The sequence below is a fragment of the Hylobates moloch genome, unplaced genomic scaffold (assembly GCF_009828535.3).
Source record: "Hylobates moloch isolate HMO894 unplaced genomic scaffold, HMol_V3 SCAFFOLD_17, whole genome shotgun sequence".
Classification (NCBI taxonomy): Eukaryota; Metazoa; Chordata; class Mammalia; order Primates; family Hylobatidae; genus Hylobates; species Hylobates moloch.
Genome location: NW_026652292.1, coordinates 21,390,867 through 21,407,312, shown reverse-complemented (window position 1 = coordinate 21,407,312; position 16,446 = coordinate 21,390,867).

The window sequence follows — 16,446 nt, the reverse complement described above, 5'->3', positions numbered from 1 at the left end:
TAAAGCTTTTTTATGAGATTTTATTTTTAAGTCTCTTATTGCTAGAATTCCAAAATGCATTACTGTACATTAATCTTGTATCCTGTGATTTTTGCAAACTGTATTTCTTTGTTTGTTTTCTGAGTGTATGTATTCCTTAGGATTTTCTATCTATAGGATTATGTCATTTGCAAATAATAACTATCTTACTTCTCCTTATTACTATGTATGCTTGTTATTTAATTTCATTTTTATTATTGCCATATAACACTGGCTAGACCCTTAGCATGACATTTAATAGAATGGGGGGAGTAGACATTTTTTACTTGTTCTCCATAATAGAAAAAGGAGTGTTCGGCCTTTCACAATTAAACAAGATATTGTCATTTTTGTTTGTTTGTTTGTGGTATGTGTCCTTTGTCTAGTTGAGAAAGTTCACTTCTATTTCTTAACTTCGAGAGTTTTTATTATGAAGCAGTGTTAGATTTTCTTCAGTTATCATTTTTTGTGTCTTTTAAGATAATTATGTGTATTTTTGTGCTTTACTCTCTTAATATACTATACTAATAAATTTATAGATATTAAATTACCTGTTCAGTTCTTGAATTAACCCCATTTGGTATAGTATATAATTCTTTCTTTCTTTCTTTCTTTCTTTCTTTTTTTTTTTTTGACAGTCTTGCTCTGTCGCCAGGCTGGAGTGCAGTGGCGCCATCTCAGCTCACTGCAACCTCCACCTCCTGGGTTCAAGTGATTCTCCTGCCTCAGCCGCCCGAGTAGCTGGGACTACAGTCACGTGCCACCATGCCCAGCTAATTTTTTGTGTTTTTAATAGAGACAAGATTTCACCATGTTAGCTAGGATGGTCTCAATCTCCTGACCTGGTGATCCACCCACCTCGGTCCCCCAAAGTGCTGGGATTACAGGCATGAGCTACCATGCCCGGCCAGTATAGTATATCATTCTTATATTATGCTGAATATAATTGGCTAATATCTTAAGATTTTATGCATTTATGTTTATAAGGTTATTGCACTATGAATTACTTTTCTTGTGATTTTTTTTTTTTTTGGTTTTGGAATACACTAACCTCTTGGAAATGTGATTAATACTGTCCCCTTCTCTTCTGTTTTCTAGAAGTGTTTGAGTAGATTTGATATTTTTTCTTCTTTAAATATTTGATGAAATTTACCAGAGAAGCCATCTGGGCTGGCCTTATGTTTTTTTGTTGTTGTTCTTTTCTTGAGAGGTTGATTAGACTTTGGGAAAGATTTTTAATTTCAAACTATTTTATGGATATAAGTATTATTCAGGTTTTCTATTTTTTCTTGAATTAGTTTTGGTAACTTCTAACTTTGTCAGACTTTGGGTGGATTAGACTCGGTACTGGTTAGAACCTAATAAAAGCTTGCTGCAGTTTCATTAGAGGTCTACTCAGTTTGTCCTGAAAGTTGGGAGAGGAGAAATTCTCCTAATGAACAAATCTTTGGTCATTCACGTGATATGGAAAGAGAAGCAGACTAGTAACAGAACGTATGCAGAATCATGGGCTGTGGCAAATAGCTTAGCAGGTTTTTGGAAAGTCTGCAAAAAAAATGAGACTACGAACAAGAATGTCTGGGGAACTATATGTCAATTAACCTACAGGAGTGGACATAATATATGATCTTTGTAGTATATAATAATACCCAACAAAAGGCATGTGCCATTGACAATGCAGTAAACAACCAGACAGAAACAATGACTTAGCCATTTGACGTAAGAAAGTCTCAACGGCCCCTTTAGTCCTGAAAGGATAAATGCACAATAATAAAGTTGCTATAGTGGCAAAGACGGTCATGAATGAACCTAGTGACATAGATTCCAACTCACTAAGGCTGACCTAGCTACTATGGCTTCAGAATGTCCAATATTCAAACATGAAAGTCCAATTCAGAACCCACGATATGCCCTCATACGTGAAGAGACCACATGTACTCTGTAGTAGCAAGTTAATTACAGTGGAGTCCTTTGACACCAGAGGTGAAAGCATCAAAACCTATCCCAGGTACAGTTCCTGCCTTCAGGGTCTCACTTAGCATCATCATTCAAGGAATTACAAATTGATATAGGACTAGCACAGCCTCAGAATCTACATTAGAGCAAAACAGTGTATCAGTGTACAGTTCACTGTGGCATCAACTGCTTCTGTTATACACACATATGCACACACACATACATGCACATGCACCTCACCCAGAAGCTGTTAATCAGAGAGAGAAATATAAACGTAACAGTCTATGAAAAGCACAGTTGATGTGCCTGTTTAACAATAATACTTTGATAAGGTAAAACACTGTATTTCAAAATGCAATATATCCCCTAAATCAATAGTTCTCATATGGTGCTAGGATAAAAAAGTACAGATACATGGATTTGATAACTGAGAGTGGTTCTCAGTAAGTAACTGAACTTATTTTTATTTCCAGCTGCCCATTTAAGAGGTTTTTACTTTTTTTTTGGGGGGGGTGGCGGTTAGAGACCTGGGTTTCCTGTGGAAGAAGACTTTCACCAGAGTAACCAGCAAGAGTCCCTTTAAACTTCAATCCTTGGCTGTTGTACGCATACTTCAAGGCTTGTTGTCAAAATACCAATAATCAAGAAAAGGTGTCACAATCTTAGTAGGAGGAATTATCTTGATCATCATAAAGAGATAGAATGTTATGCAGTGAGGTCAGAAAACAACATGCTTGATACTCATGTCCTCCCTGAGAGATCTCTTGGCATTTTCTTACCCAGTTTTATTGTTTAATGCTCATGTACAGTAGGCCGAGAGGAGCATGATGACCTGGAGTTAAGATCCCCTTGGGAATAACTTCTTGGTCAACATACCAATAAGACCCTAAGCCAGTGAAGATCCTTGTTAAAATTGAGGGGAATCTAGAACTGGTAAAAATAATAATAATAACAATAATAATAATAATAATAATAATAATAATAAAGAGAGAGAGAGAAACAAATTATGTCTTCAAGACCAGCTACAGTGGTGATGTTGAAGTTTTTCCACTAAACTTCCTGTTGCAATTTACCCCAAGAAATTTGACCAGTGCAAATCTTGAATGAAGAGTTTCCAAAATGTATTATATAAAGTATGTGGAGCTGAAGAAAGCAAAAGTTTGGACTGTAATGGATGCTCTTGTGTGCTACCAAGATACACCCTTCAGTTCTGAGGCTTTCATTTGTCTACCCCCTACGAGTATTGCTGCCTGATGTCTTTCTACTGAGTCTTGAGACTTGTGAAATTGTCCTTGGGCGAAGGGAGCTGCCTTACCAGAAGAAATCCTCTTTCTCTAGGACACTCATTATCAAATGGCTATTGATATGGTAGTATAAATGCTTGTGGCCTTATATCAAAGCAGAATTCTAAAGAGCCACTTTAGCAGAGCTGCCCAAGAGATTGGCCAAGGCCTCCTTGAGACTGTTTCACAGTTCAAGTTCTTTTTCTCAATCTTAATTTTTTTATTTCTCAATAGATGTTAATCCTGAGAACCCTCCTTAATAAAATTATTATGTGCAAATTTTCATCTCCAAATCTGTTTACTGAGAAACTTTGTTATATATGAACACAACACATAACCAAATCATCACTCTGTCCTAATCAATAAACAGACAATAACAATGGACTATTTCCTCTGCTAGCATACCTGATAGGGCAATAGTGTATTTGGGTTAAAATATTATAAACTTAGACATTATAGGTATAAATTTTAGATAAATTATAGGGTCAATTTATTCAAAATAAGAGGTTCAATACATTTGTGATTCTGTAATCATTATTCTACTTCATAATGTGACTCACCAATGTTGATCACATGAGGACAGTGGTAAAGAGTAAGCAAGATGTGTGCATTTTTATTGACACTACTGGAAAATAATCAAAAAGGTTATATATTAATGTTTTACGTCTCGTGGAAAAGTTACACATATGTTTTTGAGAGAAAATTTAAAGGGCAAACATGGTAAAAATAATTTAAGAAACAGAAACACTGTGGGAAATATGAGTTCCTGTATGTATTTAAAAATATAATTGTACAAACAAATATGTAATCACCCAAGGGGTTCTTCCTGCACACTGCACAAAAATCAATTGACTGAGACTGTAGTTTTGCAGAAAATAAAGAATTTAATAGATGCAAGGCCAGACATGCAGGAGAACTAGAGCTATCACTCAACGTCAGTCTCCTCAAAGGCTCAGACATTAGGGTTTTTCAAGGATAATTTGATGAGCAGAGGGCTAGGGAATGGGGAATGTTAATTGTTAGTGTAGGGGATACATTCACTGGGGGTCAAAGTGGGTTTTTCTTTCTGCCTTCAGTTCCTGGGTAGGATCACAGAACTAATTGAACCACTTTACCGGTCTAGGTGGTGCCAGCTGGTCCATCAGAATGCAGGGCCTGATTAATATCTCTAACAACAATCTTAGGTTTTACAATAGTGATGTCATCCACAGGAGCAGTCGAGGAGGTTAGGAATCTTGTGGCCTCTGGCTGCGTGACTCCTGATCCATCATTTTTAGCCTTGTGGCTAACTTGTTAGCCTTACAAAGGTGGTCTTGTCCCCAGCAAACAGAGGGTTCATTTTAGGAAGGGGCTATCATCTTAGTTTCAAAGTTAAACTATAAGGTAAATTCCTACTATGGTAAGCTCAACCTATACCCAAGAATGAACAAGAGCAGCTTGTAGGTTAGAAGCAAGATGGGGTCAGTTAGGTCAGATTTCATTCACTGTCGTAATTTTCCTGTTTGATTTTTTTCAGTGTCGTAATTTTTGCAAAGGTGTTTTCAAATACACTTTTCTTTCTTCAACTCATAAATAGCAACTGGACAGCTGGGTAAATGCACTAGGATTCTCCAATTAACTAACCCCTTTACGTGGTCCATTCCCTGCCAAAAAGCTCAAGTTTTCTTATATAAAATAATTCTCCCAGAGTTTTTGAGATTATTGTAATAAAAATTGTAAACAAAAAATTATTGTAAATAATAAAATTGAAAGTCAATATCTCATCCCTTTAATCCTACTTAATAATCAATTTTTTAAAATTTTCAAAAATAATTTGCTAACTATGACTTACTATTATTGTTTTTATTTACTAAAAAGTTTTCAGGTTGTGTTTCAGTTAAAAAAATACAACCTACTGATAATCCACTTACTAAATTTGTAAGTATTAGAATCTAGGTCATTCATGTAGCTATGCTAATAAATAGTATGGATTTGATAGAGAAAATGCTAAACAATTTATTCTGGTGAGGGAAAAAAGAAGTCTTTGGTTATGGAGCATTGAGATAATTAGGGTGGAATTGGCAATACAGGGGATGATGCTTCAACTTCAAGTCCCGTGAGTGCAAAGCACAGATTGAACAGCTGTTGGCCAGAATCCAGGAGGTCAAAACTGGCCAGCTGTATCTTTGGCCAGCAGTGTTGAGTGGTACTCCATTTCCCCAAGCACAAAGGGCAAGAAAAGGTGAGGAAGTCTTAGCTTTTCAACTGAAATGCATGTGGAAATTTCCCCAGTGGATGATACCTTCTTCTAGATGTTAAAGCTCAGGGCAGGCAGATGGTGACTCTGTCAAATAGCTTGCATTAGAGACTCCATTCTTTTGAGAAAAATTACAAACTTAAATTTTAGAGACATAGTACTTGATCTAGGTTACCACTACATTAAATGACTTCATGATTTAAAGATGTTTGGTGTCAAAGCATTTTAAAAATAAAACCATAAATTACACAATCTTTTAAAAAGTGAGTTAGAAGCTTTATTTCTGAGGATTGTGGTAATTAAAACAACGGAATTACAAGGAATTGCATCAAAATAATTTTTCTGTGTTGCTTTTTAGTTTGTTTTCAGGCAGGTGTCATGAGATGGTCTGATAAACGCTCTAGTATATTATTCAGTAATTATTAAAACACATACTACACTACAAAAATAATAAAAGGAAGCTCTGTATACCTATGAGTTAGTGTAAAAAGTAGTATTGGTCAGCAGGAGTGGTTACTCAAAGCAAAGCAGTGATGTACACTCAAGGAATATTTAACAATAGGGAAACCTTCTGAGAAATGTATCGATAGGCAATTTTGTCATTGTGTGAACATCGTAGAGTGTACTTATACAACCTAGACAATATAGCTTACAACACACCTGGCATATATGGTATAGTATATTGCTTCTAGACTACAAAGCTGTATGGTATGTTACTGTACTGAAGACTGTAGGTAATTGTAGCACAATGGTAAGTATTTATGTATCTCAACATAGAAAAGGTACAGTAAAAATCATAGTATAACACATAGAAAAACATATACCTGTACAGGGTACTTACTGTGAATGGAGCTTACAGGACTGCCAGTTGCTCTAGTTTAGTGCATAAGAGAGTGACAAGTAGATATGAAGGCCTGAAATTCTACGGTAGATGTTACTAACAGTGTACACTTAGGGTATGCTGGATTATCAAGAAATATTTCTTCAATAATAAATTAACCTTATCTTACTGCTATGCTTTTATATCATAAGCTTTTAAAGTTTTTAACTTTTTGAGCCTTTTTAATAACATTTAGCTTAAAACATAAGCACATTGTATAGCTGTACAAAATATTTTTTTCATTTCCTTATTCTACAAGCATTTTTCTATTTTTTAAAATTTTTAGTTTATTTTTTCTTTTTAATTTTTTTTGTTAAAAACTAAGAAACACACACATTAACCTTGCCCTACACTGGGTCAAACTCTTCAATATTACTGCCTTTTACCTCCATATCTTGCCCCACTGAAAGGTCTTCAGGCACAGTAACAAGCATGTAAAGATTATCTCCTATGGTAAAAATACCTTCTTCTGAAATACTTCCTGAAGGACCTGCCTGAGGCTGTATTATAGTTAACTTATTTATACTCTAAAATAACAATGAAATATGTAGTATATTAAATACATAAACCAATAGCATAGTTAGTTCTTATCATATCAACTATTATGTATTGTACATAATTGTAAGTACTATATACTTTTATATGCCTGGCAGTTCAGTAGGTTTTTTTTACAGCAACATCACCACAAACATAAGAGTAATTCATTGTACTGTGATGTTACAAGGACTATGATGCCACTAGGTGATAGGAATTTTTCAGCTCCATTGTAATCTTAGGGGACCACCATCCTATATGCAGTCAGTCATTTACTGAAATGTGGTTACATGGCACATGACTGCATTTGAAGCCAAGACCACAGCTCATCACAGGCAGCTGTGGAGTATGAATTACCCATCATAATTGTTCTGTCTTAAGGCAAATATCCTGGGAGTTTATATCTTTTCATTCTCCAGTCATTGGATATGGGCAGTTGCCTAAAAACTGGCATGACTTTAGGCAAGGTTGCTCTCTTGGGCTAAAAGAAGCTTCCTGGAGAGTGTTTCATCTGAGACGTGTCATTGACCAATGTTCCCCAGGTCCAGGTCCAGTACTCTTATAAACCCAGAGAATCTATTGTGCCAGCTTCAAAACAACTTAAAATCCAATATAAAAGTTTACCACTGTGACGTGCATTATAAAAATATTGATATAACCCTTTGATTATTTAGTATAGATACTTTGCAATTTATGAATATACTGTTTGATGTATTTTTTAATTTGCCCAGAATTCTTAATGTAATGAGTATGAGCAAAATGATTACCTATTTTTTTCTATTTTCTCTCAGTGCTGAAAGTCTATCTTCTGTTGCATTAGAGCAATATAATATTTTACGTGCTTTTTTTTTTTTTTTTAAGCCAGAGTCTTGCTCTGTCGCCAAGGCTGGAGTGCAGTGGCAAAATCTAGGCTCACTGCAAGCTCCGCCTCCCAGGTTCACGCCATTCTCCTGCCTCAGCCTCCGGAGTAGCTGGGACTGCAGGCATCCGCCACCATGCCTGGCTAATTTTTTGTATTTTTAGTAGAGATGGGGTTTCACCGTGTTAGCCAGGATTGTCTCGATCTTCTGACCTCGTGATCCGCCCGCCTTGGCCTCCCAAAGTGCGGGGATTACAGGCGTGAGCCACCGCACCTGGCCTTTACATGCTATTTGTTTGTGACCAACAAATACAAGTGGAAGACTACATAGCAAAGTGGGAATCAGTAATGGAAATATATTTGCTAATAGATAATGGAATCCATGAGAGTAAATATTCAATAGGAATAAAATATATTATGAGAAAACATTGTAATCCAAAGCTTGGTGGATATTTCACAGCTGGTGAAGGAAAAACAAAACAAAACAAAATACATCAGAAGCAACAACAAAGAAAAATAGACTCATAAGTGGCCAAAGATATAATTAAGCTAGCAAAAAGATAATGGTTCTGTGAAAACCAAGAGAAAAGAAATTTATATAGTTTATCAATAACATCAAAAATTACAGGGATGTCAAGTAGAATTCTTACTGAAAAAAAGACCTTAAATGTGCAGATTACAAGGATACTCATCCCAAATATGTAGGTTCACTCTGAAAGTGGTAGTGCTGATGTGATAAAATAGGGCTAAATTCAAATATGTCTCAGACATATTTTACTATCTTCTATGAGGTAAGCAAAATTCAAAAAATGACCCCCACCACATTTTTTATCATAATTATTGGGAATGCCAATATAATGAAAATCATGCTATTGAATATGTTAACATACAAGGCCACAGGGACTTAGAGAATGTAATTAAGTGTGCTAATCAGTTGACACTTATGATCAGGTAATGACCATGGTCCAATGTAATCACATGAGCATTTGAAAAGCAGAGTGGCCAGCTGGTAGCAGAAGAGGAATTCAGAAAGATTAAAGTGTGAGAAAGACAAAACACATGGTTGTGGGCTTTGAAGACAGAGAAAGTGACGTGAGAAGTACAGGTGGTCACTGCTTGCAGACAGCCAACAAGGAAAGTGGAACCTCTAGATCTCCAACTGCATAGAACTGGATTCTGCCGTTGATCTGAAAGAACCTGGAAGTGGATTCTTTTCCAATGTCTCTAGATAAAAGTTTAGCCTGATCAACACCATAATTTCAGCTTTGTGATAACCCCAACATAGAATTCAGCTGAGGTCACCCAGACTTATGACCTGCAGGACTGTGAGCTAATGAATGGGTGTTGTTTGAAATTATTAAATCTGTGGAAATTTGTTTTGCAGCAAAAGAAAAGAAATATACCCCTCTTACTTAGTGAATAAAACGATCCCAAATTTGTGAGTAGCATCCCCACCAACACACACATGATTTTTATGGAAGTAGATATTAGAAATTATTCTTTCAAGAAAAATGAACATTTTGTTAATGAGACACAGATATATAACCATTAACGTCAGCATATGATTAAGGGATGGAATGAATCACATTCTGAACTATTGCTTCTGATAAGCATGTGTATTTATGTATACTTATGCACAACTACATTCAAAGCCTAAATTCTCATTCATTTCTCATATTAAAAATTGGTATGATCTCTCACTCCTGGAACTTCATCTGGATTTATTTCTGACCCTTGTTATTTTATATTATATATTACACACATTTGCTTAATTCGAATTCTAAAAACCTGAATTCAAATTTCAGTTTCAATAGCTATCAACTATAACACACTTCAAGTTACTAATTTGTATCCTCACTGTATACCAGGTTGCTTATTTATGTTATTCAAAGGGGAAGTGAGACAATATATCAAAGATCACTTAGCCTGGTGTTTAACACTTGATGTATGCAAATATTATTAGTAGAATCTGAACCGTGTCAAAGATAAGAGTAATGATTTAGTCATTACTGTTTCCTCTATAGTATTTGCCAGATTTTGTTACGTAAATGAAAAGTTCACATATTTTTATCTCAGAGTGTTTGGCAAAAACAATGTTCTTATAAAGTTTTCATATATAGAAAATAGTCTGACTTACATGAAAATGCAAAAACTTTAAAGAATATACATTTAATAAGTTCATATATATTTGTATATATAGTTATACAAAACTTAAAGAGACCAAAGAAACTTGGAAACAACATATTTGGATTCTGGCTGGAGAAAAATATCTATAAATGACTGCTTATTGACAAATTGTCGAAATTTGAATATTGAGTACAGATTATTTTTTAGTTTCTGATTTTGTTAACTATACTGTAGCTATTTAAGAGAATAAGCTTACTCTTAGGCTGAGCACACTGAAGTATTTAGGGATTAAGGGTAACACTATCTCCAACTTACTCTTAAATGATTCAAGAAGAAAAATAATATACGTATATGTATAAATAGATAAATAGAACAAAACACAGAGAGACGGGATGATAAAACAAGTGAGACAAAATATAAGCAGCTAGTAAATTTAGGTAAGAGTATCTTGGAGATTCTTGTACTAATCTCGCAACTTTTCTGTAAGGTTAAAATATTATAAAATAATGATATATTTCATAAAAAACAGAGCACTATGCAATAAATGTATAACTTTTTAATGTATAACAATAATTGATATGAAATTTCAAAACAACTTACTAAGGTATAATGGTGATTGATATGAAATTTTTAAAAGACTCATTATTACAAACATTTCACTTAGTAAAATATTATGAATATGATGATTAATACAAAACATAAAAATTTTAAATGCAGAAGACATCTGTCACAATATACAGTTATGCTATAATAAAATGTGATAAAACCCATAAAACCTCATAGCACTTTATTAATGCCTTAAAGCTTCCATCATTTAAGATGTATAATTTTTTTTTTTTTTTAGATGGAGTCTCACTCTGTCGCCCAGGCTGGAGTGCAGTGGCATGATCTTGGCTCACTGCAAGCTCCACCTCCCGGGTTCACGCCATTCTCCTGCCTCAGCCTCCCGAGTAGCTGGGACTACAGGCGCCCACCACCACGCCCAGCTAATTTTTTGTATTTTTAGTAGAGACGGGGTTTCACTGTGTTAGCCAGGATGGTCTCGATATCTCCTGACCTCGTGATCCGCCCGCCTCGGCCTCCCAAAGTGCTGGGATTACAGGCATGAGCCACCACGCCCGGCCAAGATGTATAATTATTTGATGGGGTAAATCAATATGAAGTCCTCGCTGCACTAGTAGTCATTTTGGAGAAGTTGCGTTAATAGTGCTACACCTCCTAGTCTGTCAGCCACGATAATTTTTTTGTTGTTGATGTGAGACAGAGTCTCATTCTGTCTCCCAGGCTGGAGTATGGTGGCAAGATCTCCACTCACTGCAACTTCCACCTCCTGGATTCAAGCAATTCTCCTGCCTCAGCCTCCTAAGTAGCTGGGATTACAGGCGCATGCCACCACACCAGGCTGGTTTTGAACTCCTGACCTCAAGTGATCCTCCTGCCTCGGCCTTCCAAAGTGCTAGGATTACAGGCTTGAGCCACCATGCCCAGCACAGCCAAGATAGTTCTAAAGTCATAGAGTAACTTAGAAAACTAGTCAGTTAAGTTACATTACATCAACTTTATCTGCCACTTAACAATACCTTTCATACTTAAGTTGCTATAGATAAATGTTTTTAATTCTTAACCCAAATTTTTCAATAACAAATATATTTTCCAAGGATATAACAGAACTGTCTAATATCAATGATTATGAAAGGTTTCTAAGGAGCAAGAGTTGAAAGGGGTGGCAATAATAATTACTTCCAAAATATTAATTATAATCCTTTTGTAGATATTTCATCTTAATGTTTAATTATGCCAGACATTAGACATTGAAGTATGATATTAAACTTTTTTTGATCATTGGCTTAACAGTACTGCACCTTCAATTTGGATTGCATTGCTATTTGAAACTAGTCTTGCACATTAAGAGAAGCATTTTACTGTTTTCATTTAGCACTTCGCATGAAAAAACATACTGTGCTAAATTTGTAAAAGCCTTATTTTTTATTTTTTCTTTGGATAGTCACCAGAATGATCAGATCTGATTTTGAAGCATGCTTTCATTAACGGAGTATACATTTAAATGTATATTGCTCCATGCACATGAACCTCTGCTTTCTTTTTACTCATTTTTAATTTTTTCTTTACTAATTTTGTAACTATTTTATATCATGGCAACTGCATGTCGTTTTGTAAGCTCTATAAAATCTGTTTTTTAAAGAGATGAAGCAGGCTGGGCACAGTGACTCACCCTGTAATCCCAGCACTTCGGGAGGCAGAGGTGGGTGGATACTTTAGGCCAGGAGTTTGAGATCAGCCTGGGCAAGATGGTGAAACCTCATTTTAGTCTCTACTAAAGTTAAAAAATTAGCTGGACATGGTGGCGCACACCTGTAATCCTAGCTACTTGGGAAGCTAAGGCAGGAGAATTTCTTCAACCCAGTAGGCACAGGTTGCAGTGAGCCAAGATTGCACCACTGGACTCCAAGCTGTGCAACACAGCAAGACTCTGTCTCAAAAAAAAAAAAAAAAAAAAAAAAAAGAAAGAAATGAAGCGTAATGGAAATAAAGCCCACTACTACGTGTCTCGGTATATACCAAGAAGCCAGTTTGCCATAGTTCATCAGCAATGAAACTTTTCAGATATAATGAGTTCTTATCTGACTACATAGGCACCTTCCTCATTAAATTATCAGGTTTCCTTAATTCCTGCTTCTGCACCCATAATACCCGTATCATTTGGTACATATTTCCAAAAAATGTACATTCAGTGCATGCATAGCTTCTTCATCATATTAATAATAGAAAGAGGTTATTCTGCACAGCAAAAGTCAGGTTATGAATAATAAGCATAACCTAGAACATTTACAGACAAACAGCACATCAAAGTATAATCACTTTTTGTGTTGCAATCTTAATGTTTCTTCTTTGAATCGGTAATCAAATATGTTTCACATTACTCAATCTACTGATAGTTGGGTACTATCTCCTTTTCTCAAGAGTCAAAATCCTTGATAAATTTAAATTTCATCTTCCACAATAGAAAGGAAAACATAAGTATTATAAAAAGCACTATTTATGCTTGTTATTTATATGACTAATGCACTGGCAAGAAGACATGTAAGAATGGGCGCTGGCTCTCTGAAACCAATGGAAGAATCATTTGGCCCTATGCAGAAGTTTACTATAATCCTAAGTAGGTATGACTCGGCAATTTTCCTTGTATTTAGAGCACTGGTAAGAAGCAAAAGCTTATCCTCATTTACCATTCCAAGATTCTTGGCAAAGTGGCTTTAAAACTGCTATACTTTGTGATAGAAATGCGTTCAATGTTGAAAGCATTGACTTGGAGATGGTTCACTACAGCTGATTTAATTAGTTTTTAAATAGAATAGTGATTCAAGTCTAGTTCTGAACTCAGTGAGACTTCACAATTTTCTAAATGTATCAGCGTATTTTAATATTTCATTAGTTAAATCATCTGTATGTAATTATCCCAATTTGTCTCACAATTAAACTATTTTAGTATATCTACCATATCATTAACAATCCTTTAATGAATAATTTTGGTATCACACAATACAACAATAAAATAAAAATGTGCTCTGTTTTAAGATTTTAAAGAGCACTAAAATCCTTGTACCCTAAAGCAAGGTAAGTGAATTTAGCAGGACCTTTTGTGTCCTCCTTAGAAGAGTGGAATTGTATCGCTGCTCTTTCTTTTAAAAGATAAGCATTTTAGCAGGATATAACACTGTTTTGAGCAAGCTGCTGTCATTTTATTATGCACTTTTGGGTTTCATAAATGCTAACTTTAATGATGCAGTATTTCATTTGTAAAATTATCTTTTATGGTGAATGCAGTAGTCACTAATTTCACTGTAAAGATTTAATTTGTACATTTTAATGTATTTTTCAACTAATCTGTTTGTGTGAGTGTAGCAGCTGGTAGCTCCCAAAGGAAGACAAGACAGTAAAAACCCTACCTGAGTTCTATAATTTCTTTGATTCCTCTTCCCTACCACGTAAAACCAAGCTTTAAAGTTTTATTTCTCTGTTATGCTAGTATCATAACTATTTTGTACACAAGTACATCCATGGTGTATGAGGGTCGCATGAGTAGAGCAATTACACCAAATTGCACAATAGTTTGTTAATGCTCTATTACTTTTGCATGCAAATAGCTAAACTAAAGAGTCTGGAACTCAGTCATTTTAGTTGTACATCTCCAATTTAATATGCTGTTTTTAAAAGTCTGTTCATCCAAATTTTTACTACAAATATTTCCCATTTTTTTCTATTTTCTCTTCACAGGTATGATTGAATATTTCTGAACCCACTGGTTTGTGGGTATAAGAAAACACATAAATGTACTACTTTGTTCTCCAGCAGGACAAAAAGGTTAAAATACTCTAGAGTTTCATTGTAAATCCTATAAATGGATTTAAATTAAAAAAAAACACTTTAATATATATTGGAGCAAAAATAACAAAAATAGCAAATGTATGACAGGTATCTAACAAAAGCAAGTCAACTAAATGCAACACCTTCCAAAGAGAGTGCATTCTGGATAAAAGAAAGTTGAATTACTTATAAATTCAAGACTATTATCTACTTTTGTCTTGAGTAGTTCTCTCATAAGCAAAGCAAATTAATGCAAGTTATTTACTTAAATTTGTTTGGAAAAAAATGATCCTCATTGTAAGTTCAATATTTAGTTAGATGCCTTTTAACAGAATTAAAACAAAAAAATGTAACCAAAACAGTCCACATCAAGTTGCGAAAAAAAAAAAATCTATAATATCATATGACAATGCTTCTTGATGAATTCAAGAATACACATTTATCAGCAGTTTAATCATGCTAAGTACTTTGGTGTCTTAATTCACTGGATGTTATCAAATTGCATTGATGAGGAACATTTCTGGGTACAAAGCTTTACTACTTACTAAAGAAAAAGTGACATCTTCAAAGATCAAAATTTAAAAAAATTGTTTTAATCAGTAAGATAAGAACTGATTTGTATTTCTTTTAAGTAAATGTCCTTGATAATCTAAACGTATTTATGAACAGCAGAAAAGAAAAGTTTAAAAACTACTGATAAAAAACTTAATCATCCTCTTGTTGCCCTCAGCTCTTGTCCTTTTGTGCCTTCTTGGTAAAATTTAATTCGGATACTGCTAATTACTCTACTGCAGTTTCCCTGGGCTGTGGATGGCAGAATGCAGATTGATGTTAGAGAAGAAGTATCATAACACTGCATAAGCAGACTTTTTAAATCATAGATCCCAAGCAGAACTGGACTCTACCACTGAAATAAGGTAGAGAACTCACTAAAACAAAGAGTATATTTATCCAGAAATAATGTCAGACATGGCAGATGGCACACAGATACAGAATACCCAGATAGAGAGGGAAAAACATGTTGCCTTTAACAGTCAGTGAAAACGCACAGAAACAGGTGACAAGAGCTTGGGAAAGAGGAAATGCGGCCTGTATATACATAAAGGCTTTTCAACTTCTTACCATCTCCTTTGCAAAATTAAGTTGTTTGAAAACCCATTCATTGTTCACAGTATTTGTGTATGTATGCCTAAACTATTTATAAACATGTGCTTTTAATCTGGTTTCAATCTTTATTTTCTTCCAAAATTTTAAGGTAAATACATTAAGGCATCCAGGCAAGAAGAAAAATTTTGCACATGCTAGTCCTCCATGCTCATATCCATCACAACTGCCAAAAAGGGCAAAAATGTAAAGGTAAGGAGTCAGTTGATGGACATTCCTAACTTTGGAAAATAAAACAGGTAGCAAGGACAGTCTCATTCTTGCCTCTCAAGCTGAGCAGTGCCGGAATTGCGTCAGCTCAAGAGAAGAAAGAACTTTCTCTTTGTCTTAGTCTGGTTTTTGCTGCTACAACCGAATAGCTGAGATTGGTTAATTTATAAAAAACAGAAAGTTATTTTGTGTGGTTCTGGAGGCTGAGAAGTCCAAGATCAAGGGGCCCATATCTGGCTAGGGGCTTCTTACTATATCATTCCATGGTGGAAGGCAGAAACGCAAGCACTTAATGCAGGTGAGACGAGAACAAAAAAGGAAGGGGGCCAAATTCATTCATTAGGAACTCAACTCCCACAATAACACCACTAATCTCTTCATGTGGGCAGTGGCCTCATGGGCTAATCAACTTCCAAATATGCTACCTCTCAAAACTGTTGCCTTGGGGATTAAATTTCCAACACATAAAATTTAGGCGACACGTTTAAGTCGTTGTACTTCACAGACAAATATTTATACCAAGTAGGAACTAGAGCACTGTAAGAGAAGAAATATTTAGTTACAGCTGTGAATTGTATTGATTGGGTAGAGATGAAACTCACAGATCTGATTCTAGCTACAATTAGGACTTCCTCTCAAATCTCTTCAGGTGTCTGGATTTCCAAAGGGAACTTTAATCTATTTGTTTCTTGGTATTTTAAGCCACAGTTCCCCCTTAAGCAGCCTCCTCAAATGTCACCCTGTTATTACAAACCATTTATTAAAACATACTCTGTTTTCACTCACATTTGTT